Source organism: Ambystoma mexicanum, chromosome 2p (genome assembly GCF_040938575.1).
Source record: "Ambystoma mexicanum isolate Mex_15411 chromosome 2p, UKY_AmexF1_1, whole genome shotgun sequence".
Classification (NCBI taxonomy): Eukaryota; Metazoa; Chordata; class Amphibia; order Caudata; family Ambystomatidae; genus Ambystoma; species Ambystoma mexicanum.
This window is the reverse complement of record NC_090923.1, coordinates 1,176,119,214-1,176,146,084: the sequence shown is the minus strand read 5'-3', so window position 1 is coordinate 1,176,146,084 and position 26,871 is coordinate 1,176,119,214. Positions and strand designations below refer to the sequence as shown.

At 43.4% G+C, this 26,871-nt stretch overlaps 1 protein-coding gene across 3 annotated transcripts in view; it reads right to left on the bottom strand.

The window, feature by feature from the left end:
• The window catches only part of LOC138567285 (non-structural maintenance of chromosomes element 3 homolog), a 192,929-nt gene that overhangs the window by 164,862 nt on the left and 1,196 nt on the right, over positions 1–26,871 (bottom strand). For 2 of the 3 annotated variants that reach the window (XM_069645335.1, XM_069645338.1), the window contains exon 1: positions 18,100–18,237. The exons of the other annotated variant lie outside the window; for it this stretch is intronic. The gene's annotated coding sequence lies outside the window, so the exon portion shown is untranslated. Of the gene's footprint in view, positions 1–18,099; positions 18,238–26,871 lie in introns of those variants that run through there. 3 annotated transcript variants of the gene reach the window in all.

Sequence of the window (26,871 nt, the reverse complement as noted above, 5' to 3'; positions counted from 1 at the left end):
GGAGGGGGATTTAGGCACCCTGGACAGAGTTGCCTAGGCAACTCAAGGCACACTGTCCTGATTGGCCCAAGTGGTGAGCTGGCCGTGTTTGAGTGACAGCTAGGCTGAGTGAATGGGGGTTTTCTGCATAAAAGCAGGGCTTTGGGGACTGGAACTTCAGAAGTCGCCACAGGACCTAAGAATCCGACAAGGGAGAAGCTGAGCCGACCTGCCACGACAACACCACCGGTGGAGCCCTGCTGGACCGTCTCACCACTTTTCCCAACGACAGAGGAGATCTCCCACCGGAGAGTCTTCTTCCTTTGACTGGTGGGGATAACCAGTTTCACAGTTTTATCGCCTTCCCCGACGCATCTCGTGGCCGCCTTGCCTGTGCCAAGCACCCTGGCAACCGGAATACCACGTTTTACCACAACCGCGAAATAAAGGGTAATACCTTTAACCGGAAAACTCTGCGGCTGGTTTCTTCCCCGGCAGTGCAACGACCCTCGTCTTTCCTCCAAGTCGAGATCGTCTCTTCCCCTGGACGACCGCTGGAGGATCCTTCCCACTTAAGGCACCGTGTTCCGCCTGGCTTCCCTTGCCGACTGTACGGGGTAGATTTAGGCCCCGGCTTTCGAACCTGGGTTAGCCTGGGACACCCAGGCTAAACTTTTCTGAGCCTCTCTAAACTCTTTTCGAACTCTCTGCAAGACTTTCAAAGCCTAGTGTAACTGTGATCTTGGGCGCATTTGTGCTCTGCTCTCTCTAAGAGTGGGCCCAGCCTATGGACTTTTGCTCTTCTGCCTTGCTAAAAGTGTTCCTAAATCTTAGAGTGGTGTATCTTCCTCTATTCTGTCTTTTTCCCTCCCTTCTTCATGAACTTATTGGAGTGCCATCTATAGTTAAGCGCTCACCTCTGTCTGGAAAGAAGTGGTGTTAACCAAGACTTATCTGATAAGGAATAAGGGTTGTATATATTATAATAGTAACTGTGTTTAGAGTGTTTTACCACAAGAGTGCTGGAGTGTTTCAATCAGTGTGTTTTTAAATAAATAATTATATACTTTGATACCAAAGCTCTGGTCAGTGTTTGCTTGTGTTATTGTATCTGAGTGCCTATTGTGTATACTTTGCATACTGCCTAACTCTTCTTGAGGGAAGTCTGACTGCTCAGCCACAGCTACCAGGTAAATCTGGGTGGTACAGACTGCTACCAAGTGGGTTTACTGCTAACACCTGTAGTCCTAAATCTTTTGCAGTGTTCCCAAAGGGAACTGCACAGGTTTCTGCCTAACAGTGAGAGAGGAATCAATGACTATGTATTGAATGGCCATGATATCTTGTAACTCCGACGAGGCCTGTGACAGGGTGAAACATGTTAGTTGCTGGTTTCTTTCCACCACTAAAGCTCTATCCCAGAAAATATTCTGTGGCCTAGAGTTGTTCTCAATAACTTTAAGGAGGCATACAATGCATGAGCAGAACAGAGATACATTTTATATTAAAACCCTACATGTACATTTGCAATATTAACATTGTATATCGTGACGATTCACATGGTGTCGTCACTTCTCCCCACATGGGAGCCCTTTTCCATGAGGCTAGGGAGGTGGGGCCGCTACTCAATAGTCCCCCTAGGAGTGGTTTAATGCGGGAGGACCTCATGGGGAGGAATTTACCCTCTGGGGATAACTATGATCACCTGGGGTATAGCTCAATGAATGTTGCCAATACCCAACATTCCTTAGCCCTCCCTAATGTCCAGAGCCACTACATTGAGAACAAACCTATGTACTGTTGCCACCACAGGGCCTCAGACTAAAAGTACTAGGACGGGGAAGAACACAGGAGACAAGGAGATCATACATTGTGATAACACTGGTACAATGTGGCCCCAATGAGGGATTGAACTGGTAACAAAGAAGGACTTGTGCAATCTGTATAGGAGGAACTAGATAAAAAGTATAACAATGAATGAAGGGCTGTTCGATCAGAGAAGCCCGGCCGCAGAGCCAAACACAGCTCTAACAAGAAGAACTCTGGTGGGAGGAGCAGTTGTATCCAGTCTGTTGGGGAAAGCAGCCGGCAGCCAAAGTCTTCAGCGCAGGAGAATTGATCGCTGACCGAAAGCTATGAAGAAGAGAGCAGCTGTCAGGTCCAGGGCACCTCATAGGGTGGTGCACAGAGTGGGGCGGTGCTTTTCTGGTTGAAGGTGATAATTTGTGAGTTAGTCATTTGCTGTTAGTCTTTCCCTAACTGGTTTAATGCAGAGACAAGAGAGTTTCCCAAGACAGGATGGTGAGGGTCAGCAGAATGCTGATTGGCTGAGTTTAGAATCTGGCTGAGTTTAGAATCTGGACACTCAGCTAGGATTCTAAACTACCTTTTATTGAAAACAGTCAAGCAGGAAGGTCCAGTTTCCAGTGACTGCAAAGGTTTTCATGCCTCAATGAAGTAATAAGAATGTATTTTCTGGAACAGGAGCAGGAAGCAGGAAAGAGTCTGCGTGGTACGGTGGGAACGGAGTGTGAAGAATTAAAAAGGCGTTCACTATAAAACGGACTCCTTTTCTGTTGGAGCCATTTACATTTAGTTGTACATATTCCTTTCATGTTTAAGAACGAGTTACAACTCGTCCGGTAAACTAAGTTTGCATTAGAGTCACTAAAAGCCACGGAGCATGCTTGATCGAGATTCCCCAGTTTGGCTACTGCGCATGAGAACGCGAATACGTAATCAAACTGTTGCGTGCATACTCTCAAGCAGAATGTAGTCAAGGTACCACATTCGTTAAAGCGCATGTCAGAGAGAAAGAAATTGACTTAAAACAATCTTGTCACATGATCTTCAGGAGAAAAAGTCTCTTTGTATGCAGTTAGAGTGCGCATGAGCAAAAAGGAAGTGTCCTCAGATGCAATGTCACCACGCATGAGCAAAAGCTTCACAAGCAATTTCAGCAATCCTGATTTGTTAGCGTGTATGTAAGATTAAACGAATTCCAGCACACACGTCAATCGAGAAAAGGTACCTCATGTTACATAGTCAGCGCAGAGGTTTACAAAGGAGATTAGTGTCTTCAGAGCTTAGGATTGGTGGGCACTCACTGCATGAAGCACCAGCAATGTTCTAAAAGCAGGTCAGCAAGCCATTATCCATATAGCATTAACAATGTAATCAGCTGTTCCCAGTATTTAAGCATATAAATTCAAAATAGGAAACTCAAGTTAAAGGAGTGAATTAAGGAACATATGTCGACTCTTGCATTAGGGGTTTGCTAAAACCTACAGACAAAACACTTTAAACTGTAGAAGAATAGTTTGTTTATTAGGGACAGTTAGTTGGGATCGGTTACAGTTGCTTGTGTGAGCCAGTAACTGAAATATGTATGAGAAATCAGAAGAAGTAGTGAGACCTTGTAAAAGGGTCTAGACAAATAAGATAATTCAAGGCTTCTTCCTCCTGTTCACCTTTGTTTACTCTCCTTTGGGAAATTCAGAGGAGGAGAACAGGCAACAAAAGGATTCTTTGGGAGGAGCAAGGAATAGTTATGGAAATGTAAGATTTCACTTGTCAGTTTTCTCACCACTTGCAGATTTGCATGTAGCAGAGAAGTTTGGATGTTTTATTTTATCCACGTCCCCTTTCCCCAAGGGGTGTGTCAGGGGGTGTGTCAGATTTAGCTATCAGCCAGCTGAAAGCGCCCCTGTGGGTCTGTGGGGTTCAGCAGCTCCTGCGGATCAAGTTCATGGACCATACAACGGTAAGAGGATGCCAAGAAGTTCTCCGTCTGCCAAGTGAAGGCGGACCGCATCCCGAAGCCAGGAAGACACTGCAAAGCCATGAGTGCGGGAGAGAGAAGCCCACAGAGCAAGAAAAGTGTGCCCCGCTCACAGGAAGTCCCGGCAAGGTACCAAAAAACAGAGGGGACTCAAGGGGTTGAAACAGAAGCTAAGGTGGCTTTTCTGGGGCCCAGCATTTGCAACGAGAAAGGGCCAGGGACCCTAAGAGTAAGAAGAAAAGCATCTGAGTAAATCTTCCTTGTCGTGGTGGTAGCAAGGAAACCACTGATCACCAGAGAAGGATCTGGGATCCCAAGAGTGAGAAGGAATATTAGAGATAATCTTACTCGGCGCAGTGGTAACGAGGAAACCAGTGGCCACAAAAGAAGGGGCTGGGACCCCAACAATAAGGAGAAAAGCATCAGAGGAAATCTTCAGTGCAGTGGCAACGATGAAACCATTGACCAGAGAAGGGTCTGGGACCCCTAAAGTGAGAAAGAACTGCATCAACCAATACCAGCAGAAGAGAGTCATTCTCCTGGTATTGGTCAAAGAGCTGTGATATAGATGCCTGGGGAACAGTCATTCCCCCTGGCCATATTGTGAATTGAACCAAACACCACCAGGAGAAGGGAGCCACTCTGCTGGGTTTTTCTTCAGTTATAGTGTGAAGGTTAGAGTAGGATTTGACAGGACGGAGGAACTTTGAATGGACATTCTGACAATTCCTTTAGTTTGAGGCAGGGAAACCCCTCTTAGTGACAGCGATATCCTTTATTTCTTAAATAAAGGGTTGGTTTATAACCAAAACCATGCCACCTTTGTGTCAGCTTCCTTCGTCTACACCCTTACGGTATATGAAAACTAATAATGTACTCCTACAACACTTGCATCTAATACACACATGCTTACTACACATAACATGTAGATGCATATGAGGCATCAATGTAGACCGCCATTTTAGGTCTATCGCCATTTTAGCTTCTCTCTGTAAAGTCACCCTGTGAGCTAAAATGGTGGACAGTGTCATTTCGAATGTAACATGGCCACCTTGACCTCTGTGTATGAACTAATGTGTAACTTGAAAAAAAAAACAACAGAACAATACTGTATTGATTGAAATGGCACCTTTTTATTAAGCATTCATGTTACTAATTACTGCAATAAGTGTCTTGCAGTTGTGCACTTAGTTTATCACTGTAATAAATGTCTTAGTCTGTTGATGTGCTCATTATTTTCACTTTGTTTAAGTCCTTTATCTTCTTGCTTTTTGCTTGTTCCTCTTATGTCCTCTTAATACTTGTCCTCTTTTGATTTATATTGTGTCCTCGACACGTGTTTCCCCGTCTACTTACCTGACGGTTCTTCAGGAGGATCTTTAAGTTGATTTGTTCTACACAATTGCCTTGCTTCGAATTTGTTTGCTCTACTCAGTTGCCTTTCCTTGTTCGGTTTGATATTTGTTTGCTGTGGTTTTTTATCCATGTATTGATGGTTTGAAAATCACTGAAATAACTGTTCTATTTCATTTGTGTTTCAAATTGCCTGTAAAAGAAAAACCTGCATCACTGTTTTATTTGCTTTCTGTCGCTCTGTTATTTAAACTGATACTGATCATTTAGTCCAAAATAAAAACATGGTTATTATCCAATATGTATGAGACATTGATTCTTTTGGGTTTCCACTGTTTCTAAAAAATGCCTTGTTTTCTGAAGAAAGCCTTTTTATATCTGCGATTTTCTTATTTATGTATTAAGCTTTTAAACGTATTATTACCTTGTTATTTCTTTCGAAATGTCAGATGTTATGTTCGTCATTTATGTGCTCCTTCGCTGGATTCCAATGTTTTTACGATACGTCTACATGGGAAATGTGAAAATAGTAATGTTTTAGCCCTTAGTAGTAACTGACTTCGTAGAAATGTTTGACATCTACTTTTACATAAAGCACAATCTTATGGTCCTAATCTGTCCGAGTCTCTAACATCCCTGTAGCCTTACCGTTGTTTGTGTGATCTCCGTGCTTCCCCCGTGTGCGATGGTCCGCTTCGTTTCTTCTGTTTGTCTTGTTTGATTCTCGTGGCTGTGTTAGTTTCATTTTGATGACGAGATTCCGCATCACGTGTCTTTCAGATTTGCGATCACGTGACGTTTGTTAGTGACGATCGCCATTTTGGTTTTGGCATGTTATTCTCTCTTATCTTACATGTTTTGAAAACGTTTGTTATTGTTTTTCTTATCCGTTCTTAAATAAATATATTTATGTGATTCTGTGCTTTAGATTATTGAATATATTTTAAATTTCTCCTCCGTTTCAAAATTGTGGTCACGTTTATAGATTCTTATTTCAGTTCGAACTTGCAGTTTTCCTTCTTATTTTGCATTTCATTGGTACCTCGCGTTTTGAAAAAAGCATTTCCTTGTTGCAAATATTGTATTTGTTATATTTACTTTTTTACAGGCAATTATTTCTATGTTATTGAGTAGATTCTTACTTTTCTTACATTTCGTCCTTTTTGCTTGCCAGACTTCTAATGTTGTGGTATACTTATATATGTGTTGTTAAATAGCCCAATGGCATGGTTTATTCATTGATATTGCTTCAGAGGAAATGGTGCATTTCTTGGCCTTTGTCGAGTCCTGTGTGGCATGTATCAGGATGACAAATCCAAAATGCCTCTCTTTTCCTTACCATTTTTTCAACATTTCCACCTCTGGGCGGAATTACAATTTTTTCAATGCCAAAATATTTAAGCTTTCCAATGTCAGTTAATGAATGATACTGCTTAAAAATGGTATGCCAGAGGTGTTTCGGGTATTTCACTTCTTATTGATCTAATGTGTTCTCCGATTCTGGTTCTGAGCATGCGTTTAGTGCTTCCAATATACAGTTTCGTGCAGATGCATCGTATTGCATATACTACCAGTTTACTGTTACAGTTAATGAACTGTTTTATTTTCTTACTTTGTCCATTGGGCAATGAGATTTCTGTTTTCTTGTTGTCTGAAAATTGGCATTGGTTGCAGGATCCACACTTGTAATGTCCTGTCATTGGATTTCTTAACCACATTTGTTGTGATGGGGTGATATAAGTTTTCTCTGAAACAAAGTGAGATGGACTGAGCATGTTTTTGAAATGTTTAGCCCTCCGATAAGTAATTCTGACTTGCGGGTCTAGTAGTGCTTCCAAGTTTTTGTCGGATTGTAGTATATTCCAATTCTTCTTGAGAATATTGTTCAAAGTTTTATTTTTACTGTTGTATGTTGTGATGAATCTTATGGTTTCTCCCGTTTGTGTTTTCTTGGGATTGTTTCTAAGAAGATCTGTTCTTGTTTTGAGGTTGGTTTTCTGGTAGCTCTTAATCAGATGTTTATAGTTGTAACCTCTGTTTTGGAATTTTTTAATGCTTTCTCTTACATGTTTTTCAAAATCTTGTGTCCTTGTGCAGTTGCGTTTAACCCTTAATGTTTCTCCATATGGTATATTTTTGGTTATGTGGCTTGGATGATTGCTTGCAGCATGTAAAATGCTATTAACTGCTGTTTCCTTTATGAAGAGAGGTGTATGGATGTTGTTGTTTTCTATGAAGAGGTTCAGATCCAGGATGTTGATACTACTTTGGCTGTATTGTATGGTCAATTTCAAATTGTAGTTATTGGAATTCAAAAATTCATGATATTGTTTCAATTCATTTTCTGTGCCGTTCCAAATCATGATAATGTCATCAATGTATCTGCCCCAATATGTCACCTGGTTAGTTATGTTGAAAAAAGGATGGGTCCACACATGTTCTGTCTCAAAATGTCCCATATAAAGGTTGGCATAAGATGGGGCATATTTTGCCCCCATTGCTGTTCCTTGAATTGGTTTATATATTTCTTTGTTGAAGGAAAAAATGTTATTGCGTAATGTGAAGTCAAGCATCTCTAATAGCATCCGATTTTGTTCAAGAAGTGATATTGATCTTGTTTTTAAGAAATATTCTGTAGTTGTTATGCCCTTTTCATGTAAGATACTGGTATAAAGACTCAATACATCTAAGGTTACTAACCAGAAGTTGGGTTCCCAGTTGATGTTTTCTAATTGCTGGATTACGTGTTTTGTGTCCTTTATATAAGATGTGAGTCCTGCTGCCAAAGGTTGCAATTTGTGATCTATATATTCTGAGATCCTTTCTGTTAAGGACCCTATGCTGTTAATTATTGGTCTGCACTGTGGTAGTCCTTGAAATTCTTTATGTATCTTCGGTGTAAAGTAGATAGTTGGCATGATTGGATGGGTACAATTCATGTATTGATATTCTTCATCAGTGAGTAAGCCCATGTTATTCCAATGCTCGCTCATCAGTTTCCAGTCTTCTTTCAATTTTGGAATAGGATTTGTGATTAATTTTGTATAGCATTGGATATTACCCAAATGTAGGTTAGCTATTGAAATATAATACATGGTGTTTAAGAGAACTATGTTACCTCCCTTTTCTGCCATTTTAACCGTGATGCCTGAATTGTTTCCAAGGTTGTTGATGGCTTGTTTTTCTTTCAAGGTTAAGTTTTGTCTTATTCTTGGTTGACTGTTTTTCAAATATATTAATCTGAGATCTTTTTGTACCGCTTTGTAGAATATGTCTACCACGTTGCCTTCTGGTAAAAGTGGAATGAAGGAGGATCGAGGTTTTAATTTTGTACTGGCTGATAATCCTAAAATGATATTTTGTTCTTCTGAAAATGATTCTACTGTGTGTATATCTTCTGATTCCGGTAGGTTTAAAAGTTCTAAAGTTTTCAGAACATGATCCACTGACAATTCAGATACTGGTCGATTGGTAGGTCTCCGATTTTCACTAATGCAGTTGAGAAAATGCAATTTTAATTTGAGCTTTCTGCAAAACAGAAAAAGATCTTTATTCACATCGAAGTAATCCCAATTACTGGAAGGGCAGAAAGATAAACCCTTGTTTAATGCTTGAATCAATTCCGGTGGAAGATCAGTGTTGGTGAGATTCACAGTTAAGTTTTCCTCTGTAATTGTAGATGTTTTGATCTCGTTAACATTCCATCTGGGTTCTGTGTTTCGCTTCTTCTGTACATATGATCTACGTCCTCTTGACCCCCTCCGCCGATATTTGGTTGTCTGTTGGGTATTTTTGCCCAACTTGGGTAACTTCTCATCTTCTTGTATTGTTGATATTCTTCCAATATTGTCTGGTGGACAGTGTCATTTCGAATGTAACATGGCCACCTTGATCTCTGTGTATGAATTAATGTGTAACTTGCCTGCAGACCACATGTTGGGGTCATGAACTAAGACCTTGTCCTTCGCTGACCTGTATGTAGAGTATTTACCTGTACCAACGAAGCTAATCCGCGAGCACATGTTGAACATAATACATTCAAATACTGAAATGTGAACACTTGTTTGACTACATTGCATAAAACTGTTTGAGAAGGTTTAACATGAAATCCTAAGACATACTGTTGCCATTGAGGCTTGTTGGTGAATGTATTAAAGGCAAACCCTAAATGTACAGATGTATGAACTCGGCACAAACCCTAGATCTGTGATGTATTAACTTGTATTAACTTTCAGGAGGGTTGAACATCATGATTTCGAGAGTATAAAAAGGTGCGACTATTCTAATGTACAGTCACACTCACTAAGCACACCGAACCACGTTGGAGTTCGCTGTGTTGTTCTGAGGGCCACTAGCTATCCGATGCCTTGTCCTTTGAAACTGTTCAGTATAAAATAAAGATCTTTGTTTGTTCCTTTGTAACCAGTGTTCGGTGTATTTCCTTTTGGGGTACTCAGCCTCAATAGCTTCTTTCTGTTTTCACACTAAGACCCACATACCCCTACCACACGGGCGCCTACAAAAGCGCTGCAATCACGTACGCAGAGCGCATTAGTTATACAGTTGGTACATTACAAAATGAATCTTTTGAAAACTCACAAAGCTAGTCATACAAACTGTACACAGAGCGTATGAGTTTTACTGTTTGTACATTACACAACTAACATCTCCTAAAAACTCAAATGAATGGCAAGTCGCAGCTGACCGATGTCAGTTTTAAGGTTATAGAATTGACACTTTTCATGTGAAGATTTACACTTTGAGGCATAGAATGCATGAACAGAATAGAAGTACATTTTACATGAAAACCCTACATGTACATTTGTGATATTAACATAGTTTATATGAACACTTATAACGTGCTCCGACGACCCGCACACTTAATACAAAAGCTCCTACAACACTATTACCCAACACTGACCCTCCTTCGACATGTGCCGCTATAACATGTGCTCCTACAGCACACACTAATACAATACACGTTCCGATTACACGCACACCTATGTACGCCTGTTACACAACATGTGGAACTACAACACGCGCTCTTACGACATGTTCCAACCACACTCTTACGATGCACACTTGACACACACTTCTACAACACACGCTTACAACACATGCTCCTATTACCCGTGCAGCTACCACACACACACACTATATCAAAACCCTACATGTACATGTGTGATTAACTTAACACTAATAAAACAAACTCTTACTAAGTACCCTCTTACAACTTGTGCTCCTACCACACACACTCTTAGGACAGGAATGTTCTCACCAACGCCCCCGGGTTTGATATTCAGATTCGATGAACAGGAGCTAAAACCAGCTCCTCAGTATCAGGAATCAACAAGTAGGCAGGAGCTACCCTTATAGAAAGTTTGAAGTGGACCCTTTGCTTGTGGCAAAGTGACTATGTAAGGGTGTGAGACGCATAACCTTAATTCAATCTCCTTTAAGGATCATCTTGTTGAGAGTAAAGGATGCTGAAAGTTCCATCCATTGGGTAAGGAGAAAGACCTCCAAGAAGCGTGCAGGCTCTCTACCCAACCGCTTCTTGGGAACATTTGAAGCAACCTGCTGAAGAAATGCCAGACTGCTGTTGGACAGTGATGTCCAGGACTTTGCCTGCTGAAGTGGCAGCACTGTCACTGGTAACCTTCCTGCCTAGCTGGGAAGAGCAGGAGCAATACTCACATTTCCCCAGGGATCCAGTGGTAGCGCCACCATTGCCCCGCCAAACTACAGCACTGCAACAACCAAAATAAGATTCCTCCAGCTCCCTCTAAAACGTGTCACGTTGAACTGCAATTTATGCTTTAAGACTGCTGATGGGAAATGAAAATGAGTTTAATGCAACTTTAAAGAAAATGTTGATTTTAGAAACACCAGGCTTCAGCGTTAGTATTAGGTTCGGTGCTGCTGAAGGAAAAATCAAAATGGGTGACTGCTGGCAGAATGGAGAACGGTAGCTTGGCAACTAACAATGTATTTAGTCTTATGTTTGCAATCTGATGCATTAGTAAAATTTAGGCACATGTTCGCACTGGCAAAAATACATTCGAGCACGATTATAAAGTCAAATCAAATGGATGCTGTTAGGCTTAATTATTAAGGCTTAATTGTGTTCCAATTGGTCATCTGTCTGGGTTCTCACTTGCAGGCTCCAAACGGGCCTAGAGTGTCTCAGGTTTGCCTGCATCTTCAGAGGCAGCTATTGTGTTCATTGGGGAACACCAAAATCCTCCCTGTTGAGGTAATTAAATCTTTCATTAGCTGCATTAAGACAAATATACTGAAAAATGTATAACGCTTAGTGAACTTTGGGGCTTGTAAACGTCTGGAATTGGAAGGGGGCCATATGTAGTTCTTGTATGCATTCATCCTACACTGCTGCTATTAATTATTTGACCAACCAACCTCATCCGAGAGTCCGGAGTCTGTTTCGCACAACATTTATCAAATCCCTTAGAAAGGGGGCAAATAAAGAGATGAGCATTCAGGAACAAAATGTCACTACTTTAATACCACGAATAGTAATGGGTTCAGAAATGGTTACTTTTACTTGCATCCCAACGGTGACAGGAACTCTATGGTTGTTCACTTCTCGGTTTAAACACAGTGCAGGCAAGTACAGTGTTTAATGGTTTCGGATTTTTCCATGTTCCTGTTTTTGTTGACTTGCTCAGCTTTACTTAAGGCCTGCAGTAGTTCAACATTTGCCCAGATACATTCTCCCAGATCAGAGTACATGAAAGGGAAAGGGGGGGCATTGTGCCTTTTCACATCAAGTGCAGGCAGGCAAAAAAGAAGAAGTGTTGGGAGGTACAGGTGGGACATGAGAGTACATGTTTAACTTCCAAATGGGAGCAGTGGCGTAAGGCCAAAGGAGAAGATGAACAAAATAAAGTATAGGTATAATGAAGGGGTCCAGTTTATATTATTGAATTAACAGATTTCAATGTAGAGAGTGTGGAGAAGAGCAAAATGGTTTGCCATATAATTGTAACCCATCAAAGCTTCCAGTAATACAGATCTCTACAGCCTAACAGTGAGGTTTGCTAGGTATACTAAAAGCAAAAGGGGGAGCGATTTGAAAATGGTCACAAGTTCAGTACATGTCCACCCAACATCAATTACATTATAAAGATCTAAGGTACAAGGTGTGTTCTCAAACTTATTCTGTATACACAAACATTTAGCAGAGATTGGCATTCTCCTTATTTAGCATGGACACTATAGAACCAGAATTCTAAATAAGCTACGCCAGAATGCGTGTTGCCACTTAAGGGGCAGGGGGGGAGGGGGGAATCCGGTCCAACTTTAATCAATGACCCTTGGGAGCGTGGGGCTTGCCGTGATGGATCACTTTATCCCTAATGAGGAATGTATATGCAAGAGAGTGAGGTGCTCTAGCCAAGTTCATATAAAGGTGTTTTGGGGGGAATGGGGGGTACCACCACACATATGAGGAGAGACCAAGAATATTAGGTTTGGATACTGCATCAAACTTCAAAGAATCACCATTCTATGTTCTTTCTTGCAGTCTGTCTTATAAACCAGAACTAATCACAAAATCATGTTGGGGAGTAGACGTTCTGGTTAAGATGTGAGATTTTTCCCTGCCACTCAGTGGCTTGGATAGCCAAGGATGCGTTACCTAGTATACTAGGTGCATTGGGCATAGCCACCAATTCAAGCCCAGTGCTGATATATATTGAAGGGGTGATGATGCCAAGGGAGAGAAGCTTTTTTTTTGGAGTGTAAGGGTGTTTTTTTGAGAATGCCGCTGCCTTGGGTAGATGGCTACGTTGTAGGAAGACTTGTCACATTATATAATTTTGTCACTTTGTACAACGGAACCTTTTATTAAATTAAACTTATAATAAAACGTACTCTTATTAGTTGAACATAGCATTTTGAAGGTGTGCAGCATTATCAGTCTGATACAGCGTTATTTAAACTTTGGGGCTTCATGGCCAGAAGTCACGCATCGCCAGTATAAGTGTAAAAAAAATTAAAAAGGGAAGATCGGGTTGCTGCTTCTCGCGAGGCAGCCCAATCCAACATGGCCCCCCACTGCACATGCTCAGTACAAAGGGGGATTGGCCTTAGATGGAGTGGTCAGAGTGCACAGACATTTTCAACCAGGAACAGGAAATAAACAGCCTGGAAGGCGTGTGTGTTATTTTCCCCATTCAAACAATATCCAGGCTGCATTTTCTCCTCCCGGCATTGGCATCGTATCCTCCTCTGGGTAAGTGGCATCACTCCACAAACCAAAGTCCCTTGTCTGCCTCATCACCCCCCCACCTCATTCCGCTGTGGGGGCATTCAGCATTCGGTCCAGACCCCCCCCCTCCCAACACCTGGGCTCTCCATCTAATCCCACCCATTCACCCTTGGTTGAGTGGGTGTGACTTGAGGGAGTGTGGAGGTTAATGACCTAGCCTGTTTTTGTCTGGCCACTACAGGCCTCTTGACCACCCCACGTTCCATTGTGGAGGGCATTCAACACCTGCTATAGACCACCCCCCCCGTCCCCTCTGCCCCCCCCCCCAACACCCACAGATCTCTCTCTGCTCCCGGACACTCGCCCTTGGTTGAGAGTGGAGGGAGAGCATAGGTGTAGGGTCTGGCCTTAGTCCCCCACCTCCAATCCACTTTTGGGGGGGGGGAAATTCAGCCATACACACCCCCACCCCTGGCTCAATTTTATATAAAAGTTGGGGCGCAGACGTCCCGCCTCCCAAAACCCTTGCACCAATGTAAAATAAATGATTGCTTGCGGGGCAGGCAGCCTCGGTCCTCAATGTAAAAATATGTATTTGTGTAGAACAGGCAGCCACTGCTGAGGTCTGTTGTCCAATGCCTCTTACACTTTGGCTCATCTTACTTGTGCAAAATAAGGTTTTCAGCACTGGCAGTACTAAAGAGCAAGTACCACACAAGAATGGAGGTAGAAGTCAACCTTGAGGTTGTGATCCAAAAATCGAGCCCCAGAATGACTCACTTTCTGCAGCCAGATAAGCCCACCCTTCCTACTAAAAAGGGCTGTTTTGTGCAATCTAATTTGCTAATACAAATGATATTTATCATGGACAATAAAACACCTGAGCTGAATTTGTTGTCATAATGGTAACTTATTGTTTAACTTCCATTTTGTGTTGGGGGCAACAGTGAAGCGATTGTCCTGTTTTCTTGGCATTTACTAGACAATCCTGAAACATTATGGCGCAGTATTCGCAGCATACAATACTTGCCAGTACATGTTATCCATTTCGTACCGAGGTACAGCGCAACAGACACCAAAAGGCAACCAACGCGCTAATGAGTGAGACAAACCCTAAGTAGATGTACATAAAAATAGCAGGATCTTTAAGGCCTTTCTGAATTGCAGATGTGTCGCCAAGGAGCGAAGAGCAATAGGCAGGTCATTCCACAGTGGCAGCTCTCACAGAAAAGGAGCAGCCACCAACTGTAGCATGACAAAATCTAAGCACAGTAAGAAGAAAGCGATTCTTAGACCGCAGCAAGCGGGTGGGAACATAAGGTTTACATTTCCACTGCAAATACTCAGGGTCCACTGCATGAAATGCCCTGTGCACAAGACACAGATTTAAAATGCACACATTTGACCACTGGTAGCCAATGCAGGGCACACAGAACTGGGGAGACATGATCCCTGAAGGAGGTACCGGTAGCAAGCCGGGCAGCTGAATTCGGAAGAATCTGGAGACGATGCAACAGATAGTCAAGTTGTGCCAGATAAAGAGAATTACGCCAAATAAAGAGAATTACAATAATCAATCCGGCTAAGAACCAAGTCAGCAACCACTGGAGCACAAAGATAGAGCAGAATACATTTCAGTACCTTTCTAAGAATCAGCAACTGAAAATGACCAGCTTGACAGTCTGAGTTGATCTGGGACGACATGGACAAAGAAGCAGACAGTTTAACTCCTAGATTCTTAACCACAGGGACAGCAGCAGGAAAGGAACCAAACGAGGGTGGCCAGGAACCAAACGAGGAGAGCCAAAGAGACGGGATCCAGCGGGACGTGACAGAAGCAGAGCCAACAACCAAGACCTCAGATTTATCCCCATTCAATTTGAGCCAATTGTCACTCATCCCGTTTCCCACAGCCTGCAGGCAGTCTCTCAGCCGAGTGGCATGCACGAGATGAAGAAGGTCCAAACGAACCAAAATCTGCATATCGTCAGCATAAGAGTAACATCTGAAGCCGTGGGAGCAGATAAGAGCGACAAGAGGCTGAATGTACATATTGAACGGGGTGGGGGAAGAGCAGAGCCTTTAGGAAGCGCACATACCAAGGCAGAGACAGCAGAGAGAAAAGGTTGCAAAGAAAGCAGCTGTGAACAATCATAAAGAAAAGATCAAAACCACAATAGAACAGAGCCAGAGATCCCCGCGGCATAGAGACGGCTGATCAGGATGGAGTGATCGATTGTATCAAAAGCAGCAGAAATATCCAAAAGGATCAAAAGGCGCCATCAGATATCATCGTTAGGTCATCAAGCACGAGACCAAAACAGTCTCTGTACCGCCACTTGGTCGAAAACCTGACTGAAACGTATCAAACAAAGAAGTATCTTCACAGAACTGACCAAGCAGAGGAGCAACTAATGATTCCAGCAACTGCATAAAAAACGGAAGACGTGATCTGGGATGAAAATTAGCAGGAACCAGAGGTTCAAGGGAGGGCTTTTTAAGCAGAGGGATCACCATAGCACATTTAAGTGCAGAGGGAATGTTCCCTGTAGAACACGAATGATTAATAACAACATTAGAAATAAAAGAGGCAAAATTGCTTTCACAATTCTCAAGGGAATAGCATTGCGGGAGAGGCCGATTTCATTCTCTCCTCCATATACATATGAATATAATGTGAATGGGGCGGGCTCAGAATGATTATTTTGGGGGTTGGTGGGGTTCGGCATTAAAATGTTGAAGATGATAGGTCCATGCAGGTTGCTTGTAGTATTGGTGTGCAGAAGGAGGGTAAGATTAGGTCCTTTTTACAGGCTGGTTAGGTTATGGATCTCCCCTGCAGTGAAGGACAGGGCTCGAACGGGTTGATGAAGGGGCACTCTGATACGATAGCCATGGGCGTCATGGCATGTGCATGGTGCATCCCTTAAGAAAAGTACTGAGAGAAACAACGAGGGCAATCCACAGCCACAAATTCTGCATTGGCACTGAGGTACAAAACTTGTGAGCGGTCCTACAAATATTTGGTTTGCATAAAAGCAGGGGTTGGAAGTTCTTCCAGCCGTAAAACACTGTATGGGACGTTAAGTGTGAAGAAGTAAAATGACATAAGCAAAGTATGAAGAAGTGAATTTAAGTGTGAAAACCCAAATTAAAGTAGAAGTTAGGTGTGAAGAAGTGAAGTAAAGTAGGAGTGAGTTTGTAAAGTACACATAAGAAGTAAAGTAAAGTAAATGTGCAGAGAGGGGAGGTTAGAAAGGAGTACATTGGGAAACCCCCACTAGGAGCAAGCTCTTCCTCTTGTGGGTGTACAGGTAAGGACACCAGACTAGCACAGAACTTGAGGCTGTGACATTGTTACACATCACCTGTAAGTTAACTCCCGGCAAAAACAAAGGGTGCTGTGACATTCATTTGCCCCCCCACTCAAACTGGTCTGGCTTTTATTGAATGAAAGGCTCAGAGGAGGTGGCAGATAGGTGGATGGGGAATGTTTTATAGTAGAACCACATTGGTTGCCACAGGGAGCCAGTGTAGCCTGTCACTGCTAAAAAACACTGTTATTCCTAATACCCCTTTGCCTAATGACGCCCCTCACTCTCTTCTCTTTCATAATGTACACCCTGCTGAGTCCCACACCAATCTCTCTCACCCCAAAACGTGCATACTGCAATTGGATGCCACTGCCGTATTCAAGCAAGTCTCTAAAGATGTCCCTACGTCTCCAGAGACCTGATCCATGTAGTCATCCTTTTCTCTTTTGTGCCAGTGTCCCCTTCTCTTTCTGTACAAGATTGTCCTGTTTGCCACCATCTGTACTAGAATGGGTATCTGTTCAAGGGTGCCTTATTTTTCCTCACACCCAACCTTATTTCCAGAGGCCGATTCACAGTCTGACAAAGGCACATGCCACGCCATCTTCTCCCCCCCCCCCCCACTCCGCCCTGTCTCCAAAGGCAAACAGCCAGGGCTGCACTGGGCCTCCCAATGAGGTCTCATCTTTATAAAGTGTCTCAGCAGCAGACCATGTAAATTAGCCACTTCCACACTAAGCCTGTATATGTAGATTAGCCACACTCTGCATCTACTCTAGTATAACTAAGCCTTATGCTCCCTGCTATGCTCTGAGACAAGCACTATGTGACCTCTGTATCATGATGGGTTGATTTAGACGGACTATTGAGGACAGGAAATGCATCACACCCAGATGGATTGTTTAAGGGTGAGGAGTGTGTCGCACCAGAATGGATTGCGGTGTATGGGAGAAACACCACATGCGGATGGGCTGTTTTGAGTCGAGAAGGGCATCATACCTGGAGTGCCGAGGGTGGGAAGTGTCTCAATTGGACAAACGGTTAGGGGCAGGAGATGTCACACTTGGATGGACTGCCGGGGGCGAGAAATGCATGGCACTAAGAGTTCTTGGTAGGGGGCAGAAACCGTGCTGCACTGGGACTGAAGGTGGGGCACATGGAATGTGTATCACCTGGATGAATTGCTGGGGAGGTAAATGCATCCCACTGGAATTAACGGTTGTGGGGTGAGAAATGCATCACATTTAGACGGAGTGTTGGAAAAGTATTGCAACTAACTAACCGTACTAAAAACTCACCTTTCTGCATATGCACCTCAAACTCTGAACTAAACACAAACGTCTACTCTACCTCACCACAAAACACACGCACTTCACAACACCAGACATGAAAACAAAACATACACAATTACACTTCAACATCACATAACGAATACCAACCGAAAGTGCACCAACAGCGCTCAGTGAACGGTTTCCCCCGAACTGAAGTTGGCAACAGCACATCAAAGATCTCTTGCTCTTCTCCCTCTCAACCCACTAATAGGCACGTGGTTAGTGATGGGAACAGGCAGCAACCATTGCTGTGACACTTTCCTGAAAATTAAGGTTTTAATTAGCTATTTAAGCTGTGTGAAACAACCTTGTAATGCATTTCATTTTGTGTATGTGGGCTATTATTTTGGATGTTCCCATTTTGCATCCTGGAACTTGGGAGGCTTCCATTCAGGATGGGGAAAATAAAGCTACAACAATATCAAAGTCCTGATGAGTGGAAAAAGCTGTGGCAAATTACACTTTAAGCGCTGCAGGATTTTGTCTTATATGGCAGACAAAGAATGAACTTTGCACACTTGCCTGCTCTTCCAGGGTCGGTCCGTCGGGTGGCACAGAATGCCAAATCCGTCGGTTTTCCACCAGCATGAATCTACCTGACCCCCCCACCCTTCCTAATCGATAATGGCATGGGGGGACTTATACATTTACCAGCACATAGTGGAAAAGTGAAGAGTAGAAGGAGATTTTGCCTGTGTTTTACCATTTACTTTTCCACTACATAGTGGAAACAAGCAAAATTTCCTGGAAGGGCCCTTTTCCAAAAAGAATGCAAACAGGAGGTGTCCCCTCGTTGTAATTTAGGATTCAGAACAAAATGACTCCCCTTACTCTTTTCGAGCAACACATCTCTATAACCATGTGTACATTGTCTGGTTGGTTTATCATGTCACGTGTACACTTTTAAAGTAATCTCTATAAAAATGTAGTCTTATTTAGGTATTCAAGCCCAAATTTAACACATTTGCACCAACTTGTGCTGTGAAGATACATGGTGAAGTACCTACATTTCAGACTAGGCTCAAATTCTGGCTTCACCACTTAAGTGTGTGATCCAGGGCAAAACATTTAATCTTGCTGTGCTTTACCTGCCAAAATGAGGTGCCCATACAAGGGATTCAGTTTACAGCATACATTATTCCAAAAAAGCCTCGCTCATGGTTTAATAAGACTAATGCTGCTCCATATATAATAATGGAGGCCCTTCACATTCACCATACAAAGTAGCAGATGTGGTTTCCAATTACGAATGTCGCCCTGGGAACACAGGATGCGTTCCAATTGCTGCTTCAACTTGGCTCCCTTTCGTGCATAATTGCCGCTCTCTTAACTCCATTAAAAATATGCTGCTAATATTGCCACAAAAACTAACATTTTATCTTTCAAAATGTAATTTTGTGAGACACAAATTGTCCCATTCCATGCTTCAGTATTCCAGAACTGGGGTCTATCTTTCACAAGAAGATGGCAGGGCCCAAAGTACCTACTCTGGGTCCTGTTGGGAGCAGTCACAGTATTTAGTGAGGCATAGTTGGAGCACATTGCTTCCGGGATGGAATAAAGGAGTAGGGGGAGCCTTGTTGCTCGGCCCTCAGAGCGGAGACATCATCCTTGATTCTTCCGAAAGCCAAGAAGACATGGTGGGAGTTGTGGTAAATGGGAATTTACTGAATATTTATAAGGAGCACTATACAGCAAAAAAGTGTTTCCAGTCGCCACAAGACAAAAAAAGATGGGTGGGGGATAAACAATGAGAAGGATCTTGGTCTTACTTGCGTTAGGACAGAGATCATTAGCCGTGCACCATGCCTAAATAGCAGTCAGACAGTCAGGAATGAGAGAGGATGTAGTGGCGGGAAGCTTGAAAGAGAGCAGTGTGTCATCAGCATGAGGAGATCAAGTGGGCTTGCCAGAGGGGCAAGGTGGATGTTGAAGAGCCACAGCGATATGATAGAGCCCAGAGGGACGCTGCAGGTAGAGATGGAGATGGAGGAGAGGAAAGGGCCCAGTTGCACCTCGGAATGATGGCAAGTGTGAACTGATAAAACGTGAATGGGTGTTGCCACGTTATTTTTCTTGTTTCCACTTTTGGTCTGGGTTTGTACTGTTTATTTATGGCTCCATTGCTACATATATGTTGAATAAAAATGTTTTTAAAAAGGGACATAACGTTTGTACCTTGGCCATTGTTAATTGGAATTCACCTATCCGGCCGGCTCTTGAAGTACATGGTTTTATTGTTCATGCTGTGCTAATAGTTTCCCACAGAGACAGAGGGAGCTAAGGTAAGGTGAAAGGGATGGAGAACTGATTAAAGCTGAAGAAGAGTAGCCAATGGAAGAGTGAGGGGTTTTATAGAAGACGAGAGCAGAAGATATTGGAAGGGGTAATGGACCTTGACGATTCCGGACTAATCACTTTATGTCAGTAAAACCTAGCCAGGTGACCAGACTCTGTGCTGCCAGAGTAATACCCCTAAACACACAACACAAAAAGCAGAAAAGAGCACTTAAAAAACAGGGGACCATTGTTGCACTTGTGATAGTTATTAACCCCCCCCCCCCAAGCTCTGCCTCCGTGCACCACCTACCCTGGTCTAAAAGGGATAACTTTAGAGACCATCCTGGGGTCATCTGATGATCATCGAACTACTCTAGAAGTCATTCCCACATCATCAGACGTCATCACGCTGTTAAAGACATCAGCAAATATCTCAGAATGGTGGGTGATGATTTGGGGATGAGCTTAGGATGACTTAATGAATATGCTAACATCATCCCCATTTTAGAAAACTCTTTGTTCCTGATGCTTTTATGATGGCCTACTGATCACTTCAAGAGATTGCACATTTGTCCCTGATGATTTGGGGATGATTCTGGAATGACCTGTTGATTACTTCAAGAGCATTGCCATGAAACATATTTGTTCTTGATGATTTGGGGATGACTTACTGATTACTTCAGAACATCAGAGTTTGCAGGATGATATGCGGACCAATACTGATTGTCATTCTGCTTTTGCTTAGTTGCAAATATGCTAAATAATCCCCCACCGTGGCACGGGTAAAGCCTGAGACTATGTTGGGCCAAAGTGGAAGAAAGAGGCCTAAAAGTAGCATCCACACACTGGGCGAGAATCCTTTGCCATTGTTAGGCGGAATCCTGTGCAGTGCCCTTAGGGACCACTAAACACAATTAAGACTACAGGTGGCAATACAAGTTTTAACTTTGGTACAAGCCTGTACTACTATGTTAAAGTGGTAGCGGTAGCGGAGCAGCCAGGGTTATCTCAAGAGTATATGAGCAGTAGCAGAGATTACACAAAGAGACCACAATTACTGTGACTCAAGCAAACACTGACTCAAGGTTTCAGGTAGAAAAATAAAAGTACATTTATTTTAAAACCATTTGTTATAAACACAACACGTCTATTAATTCAAAAACACAACTAAAATATACTACAACCAACCAATTCACTGGTACACTCCAACTCAAGGTAAGTATCCTGTGTTTTAACGGACTGGTGTTGCGAAACTAAAGAAGTTACCGGGAATACACTTGGGATCACTTTTTGACAGTAATGACAGTTCGGTCTTACTAAAGAAATGCGTATCCGCGGCAAGAATTGTTACTGGGGCAAAAACACACTTAGCACCTGGGTTAACCAGAGAAAGTTGGGGGCAAAAATCATAGGCAATACTTTTGTCAAGGCAGACAGAATATTTGACAAAAATTCAAGAGACAATAGGCCGTAGCCAGTGTCAAGTGAAACCGGGTTCCTGTTGTCGAGGATCACACAGTCGGACAGTTCGAGATTCAACGTTTCCAGGAGTGCTTAGATATTGTCAACAGAGGAAGCAAAGGTTATAAGAAGGCGGGAAGACAAGGGCAAGCCTTGGAGATTAAGAAAAGGGATTCACCCTAATTCCTCAAGCAGAACACAGTACCTTATTCAATGGAGAAGCTGGTGCCCTGGCAGTTGTTCCTGCTGGTTTCCTGCAGACCCACGGTTCCTGGAGCTTCGGTGCGAAGGAGGATGTCTGGAGGGGTCTGCACCACACAGGGATGAAGCCGGCAGCAGCGACGATGAATAACAGGTGCGCTCCTTAAAAACAGGAGAGGCTCTTCAGATGGCTATCCGGACCACTACAGCAGCGTGCAGCAATTTCGACCGAGAAGAGGATCCTCTGGCTGTGGAAGATGAGCTGATTATCCCCACCAAGCTCAAGGGAAGAAGACTCAGGACTGGATCTTCACTGTTCGTCGAAGGGTAGATAGCTCCGGACTGCAGCAGGGCTTCACTGGGACAGGGTAGTTGCAGCAGCCTTCTTCTCTGCTTCTCTTTGGTTCCTCGTAGTTCCAGTAGCGACTCCGACTTCTAGTCCAAGAGACCTGCCTTTTATGCGAAAATCCCCCATTCACACAGCCTGGCTGTCAATCACGCAGCAGGGGGGTTGTCCGGCCCGGACAACCACCTCAGCCAATCATGGCAAAGTGCAACTTGGGGTTTCCTAGGATACCCTGTGCAGGGGGTGACTACACCCCTCCCTCACATTCAGCCCACCTAGACACCCAGGCGCCTGGAGGAGGGCTTCTAAGCAGAAGCCCGCCAAAAGACAGTGAACAAAGAAGGCAAACCTGGTTTGCCGCGCAAAGTAAAACACAAGGACTTTAACAAAAAGAAATGGCGAATAAACCCAACCGGAGCCAAAAGAAAAAGTATTTGGTCAAGCGGGTTTCAGTTCGAGGCTAATATAATAGCCTGAAACAATACCAAGTTTATATAATATAATTGCGGTAGAAAAGTTAGGGTAGATACCACTGCCACCAACAATGCTCTCCAGTACTCCATGTAAGATGGGGTGTACTGGATCTGTGGTTAAATGACTAAGTAAAGTTAATGGAAACTTTGCCCTTTTCTGGGGGACTGTATTCAGCCCCAGAAATGGAGTTGGTGGGAAGTCTAAAAGACAACCCTGTGTCACTGCACTGAAGGTGCTGTGTAACACACAAAAGAAGAGGACTACTGAAGGGGTGTACTCCAGAGTTCACAATCACAAAAACAGGTAAAAGACACATGGCAAAACTTGGGTAAGTGTGGGGGAAAAGCTCACACTCTTACCAAGTGAAAAAGATAAACTCCAGAAGTCCAGCAAAGCTGCTGGGGGACTCACTAGGTGAGGGAAATTAGCCATAACTGAGAATTCTCCCCAACAGTCATCCCAGTCAAAAGCAGAAGCCCGGCACTCTAACAATCAATACATTTCCATGATGTCTTGTTAGGTAAGAATTGGTGTAGTCCCACTGTGTGAGACTACACAACAATTAGCTGCTTGGTATTAGGTAAGCCCACCTTTTGGTATCGGTGGGAACTACACAGGTTGGCAGTGTGACTGAGCAGCCAGGCCTATCTCAAGAGGGATACCTGAGCTGTAGAGCTGTACAAATGAAATCTGTAAATACAAGTAGCCAAGTAACACACTCAAGGTTTCAGTTATGAATAGTTGTTTATTTAATTAACATCAATTTTTAAATAAGCGTTCTTTAGAAAGGCAATTCATGTAACAATGTAAATATACTTTAAAATTACTTTTCAGAATCAGAGCAAGTTAGTGGATAATCTTTGGATATGCTTCATACACAATTGCTACACCCTGGGGTGACTTCAATCACAAGGACAGCAATGGCATTTATGTATCACACTAGGTTGCAGAAAGGAAAGGTTTAAGGAAGGAAAAAAGGTTAAACAGGTTCTCAGTATATGTGAGGACAACTAAATCTTCCAATGAAATCTAGACAAACCTTTCCCAGCAGTAACAGTCTAAAACAAGTTACTACTTATGAGGGACAAACCATATCAAAGTCAGTGGGCTAGAAGAGCCTGCAGGGAGCCAGGACAGCCAAAGTCAATTTGAAACAGTCTTTGGAGCGGAGGTACTTCTTAGAATCAAAAGGCTTGCACAAAGTTAGAGAGTTTGTTAGAAAATCACTTCTAGGGTCACAAGCTGTGAAAACAAGAGTTGGAATCAACTCTAAAAGTAAGCCACTGCAATTCCCAACTGAGGAAAGCAAGGCTACAAGACAGTGAAGTAAGTACCCTAATTCTAAACAGTACCTCTGGTTTGAAGAAGAGTGGTCCAGCTGGCTTCGGTCCTGCTACAGCGTTAAAGACCCTGTGTTCCTGAGCCTCAGTTGTGGGGACAAGAGGGAGGACATCTATAGGACTCCTGCGGAGGTTATTGGCAGCTACGGGCTCTTTTCGGTTCAGTGGCACTTTGCGGTTTCAGCGCTTAGTAAACACCACTGTAGGAGATCTCTGCTACTAGTTGGGCTTCCTTCACTCCTTGGGTCTGGTGAGGGGACTCTAGCTCTGGTCGTCCTGCTTCTGAAGGGTCCTTAGGAGACTCCTGGAGCTTCTAGCCAGATTTCAGACGTTTCACTCGACTACGGATTACTCGACCCCTGGCACTTGGTTCTTGCAGCAATGAAGAGGTACAGCCAGACAGGGAAGATGGTCCGGTGGAGTTCATCTCTGGGTTAGTTGGTCCCACTAACCCAAGGGGAGAGGTTGTCCATTCCGAAGCTTCTCTGTCTGAAAAGGGAGTTTCAGCACAGCAGCAGGGCTTCACCAGGCAACTCAAAGGTTCAGGAGGATGCAGCAAGCTTTGTTCACGGTTTCTTCGTCTTGCGTTTCTCCCAGTGGTCGACTCTGCCTCTAGTCCCAAAACCCTCGCTTTTTAATCAGGTTTCTCCCATTCATGCAGAGCCTAGGCTGTCTGACAGATCAGGGTCGCTGTCCTGAAAGGACAGCCAGCCAGCTATTCAGGACTGGTTGCATTCAGGCATTGCTAGAGACAAAGGACAGGGGAGTTTCGGGACCCTCCCTCACATCCTGTCCTTCCAGACAGACACACTGGAAACAGAGGCGTGCCTCAGGGCTGAAGTGCACCAAAGGCAAGACAAACAAAGGGCCCCAAACTGATCGACACACAGAGTAAAACCCAAGAAAGACCTCACTAACAGAAAATGGCAAAAAAAGCAGACCGGGCCGTTTTTATAAAATGGTCACCCCTGGGTGCTATACTGCAGCTGAGGGTTCAGCCTGCTGTAGAAAAGCACAATGGTAGGAAAACTTAAACCACTGCCACTAGCCATTTAAAATTAGGGAGGGCAACATACAAATGTTACATGAGAATGTAGGGTAAGGGGCTACTAGGTAACCCCCCAGCACTCCACTTAAGATAGTGTGTGCTGGACCCACAAAGAGAAAAGGTAAGTCAATTTCACTTTACTATTCTTGGGAACAGTAGTTTACACAAGAAAAGGTATTTTAAACCTTGTGAGAAATCTAAAGGATTTCTCAGTGACACTACACTGAAGGTGCTTTGTGTCACCATACAAAAAGTAGATGCATATGGAGTTTGTCAGACTCCCGAAACGGTGAAAACACATAATCCAAAAGGTCAAAACACATGAGGCAGTGGGAAAAGGGTCTCATTCACTCCAGAGTTAAAATTAAAAAGTCCTACAGTCCAGCAAAATTGCTGCTGGTCTCCAAGGTTGAAGGGAATTAGCACAGAAATGAGAATTCTCCCCAACATGACTGCACCAATATATGGCAGTATTCACATGCACTCCTTCACACATTATTCATGTATGCTTTGCGCAAAATCCAATAATAAACAACCATAACGAAAAGTAGCTCCAGGATAAAAAAAGGGATCCAAAAATGAAATAAGCAATAAACAAACGAAAGCACAAAGTCCCATCAACTGGAAGTCTCAACTACTCACAACCTACCAAATACAAGCAACAACAAACCACAATCAGCAAAGACTAAACCCAAAAGACCATGAAAAACACCAATCCAAAGAAGACGCCCACTAGGGAACACAACCCACAAATCATGCCTCGCCACAAGAAAGACAAAGAAGTCAGAAAAGACAACGGAAATAATAAGAAATCCCAAACCACTCGGGAAGGCACGGACCAGCATGATCCCACAACCCCAAAAAACTCGACAAACATCTGCGATGGCCCAAGGAGACATACAAAGAGCAAAGACAGACTACAATGCTCGCTACCTGTCCACATACGACAACTTGGTAAACAAAAACAGCACAGCAACAGCGAACCGACAGCCAACAAGCTTCACGAATTCAGACCCAACCAGGACACAAACGGATGACAACTAATAAACCATCACAACCCGGTCTCCACCCTGGACAATACCCCAACCAGAACAAGGAACAAACTGGAAACCATCACACTCACTCTACACCCCTTATATCACCAAGGCTGGAACAACAGGGTAGCTACCCTATTTACCACCCAGAAACCAACCAACCCCACCATAAACCTTATCGGTCTACTCAGCAAAGAGACTGACCAACAAAGATCCACCTCACCCAAAAGACTCAACCAGGAAAAGCCCAACTGGAACGGAAACCCAACCAACACCACACTGGTCAGAACAAACAATACTGCAGCCTCCTCAACATTACATCCATGGCAAACCACTCAACAGAAATCAATGACCTCCTAAGCGAAGGAGGCACAGACGTGCTCTTCCTTACTGAAACCTGGCTATCAGACAACCATAAAGCCATTGCGATCGAAGCAATACCCGACAATTATAAATTAATACACGCCAACAGAGAAAACCAAAGAAGAGGTTGAATCGCAATTATACACAAAAAACACGCCTGAGCATCTCAAATCACCACAACCAATGTGGAAGACTATGAATCCCTCCAAATCAAGATAAGAACTTAACGACCAATCCAACATAGTATTCCTACTGATCTACAAACCATCTTCTTACAATCACAACAAAACTAGCGGACGAGGCCCCCAAGCTATCAACCCACCACGACAACCT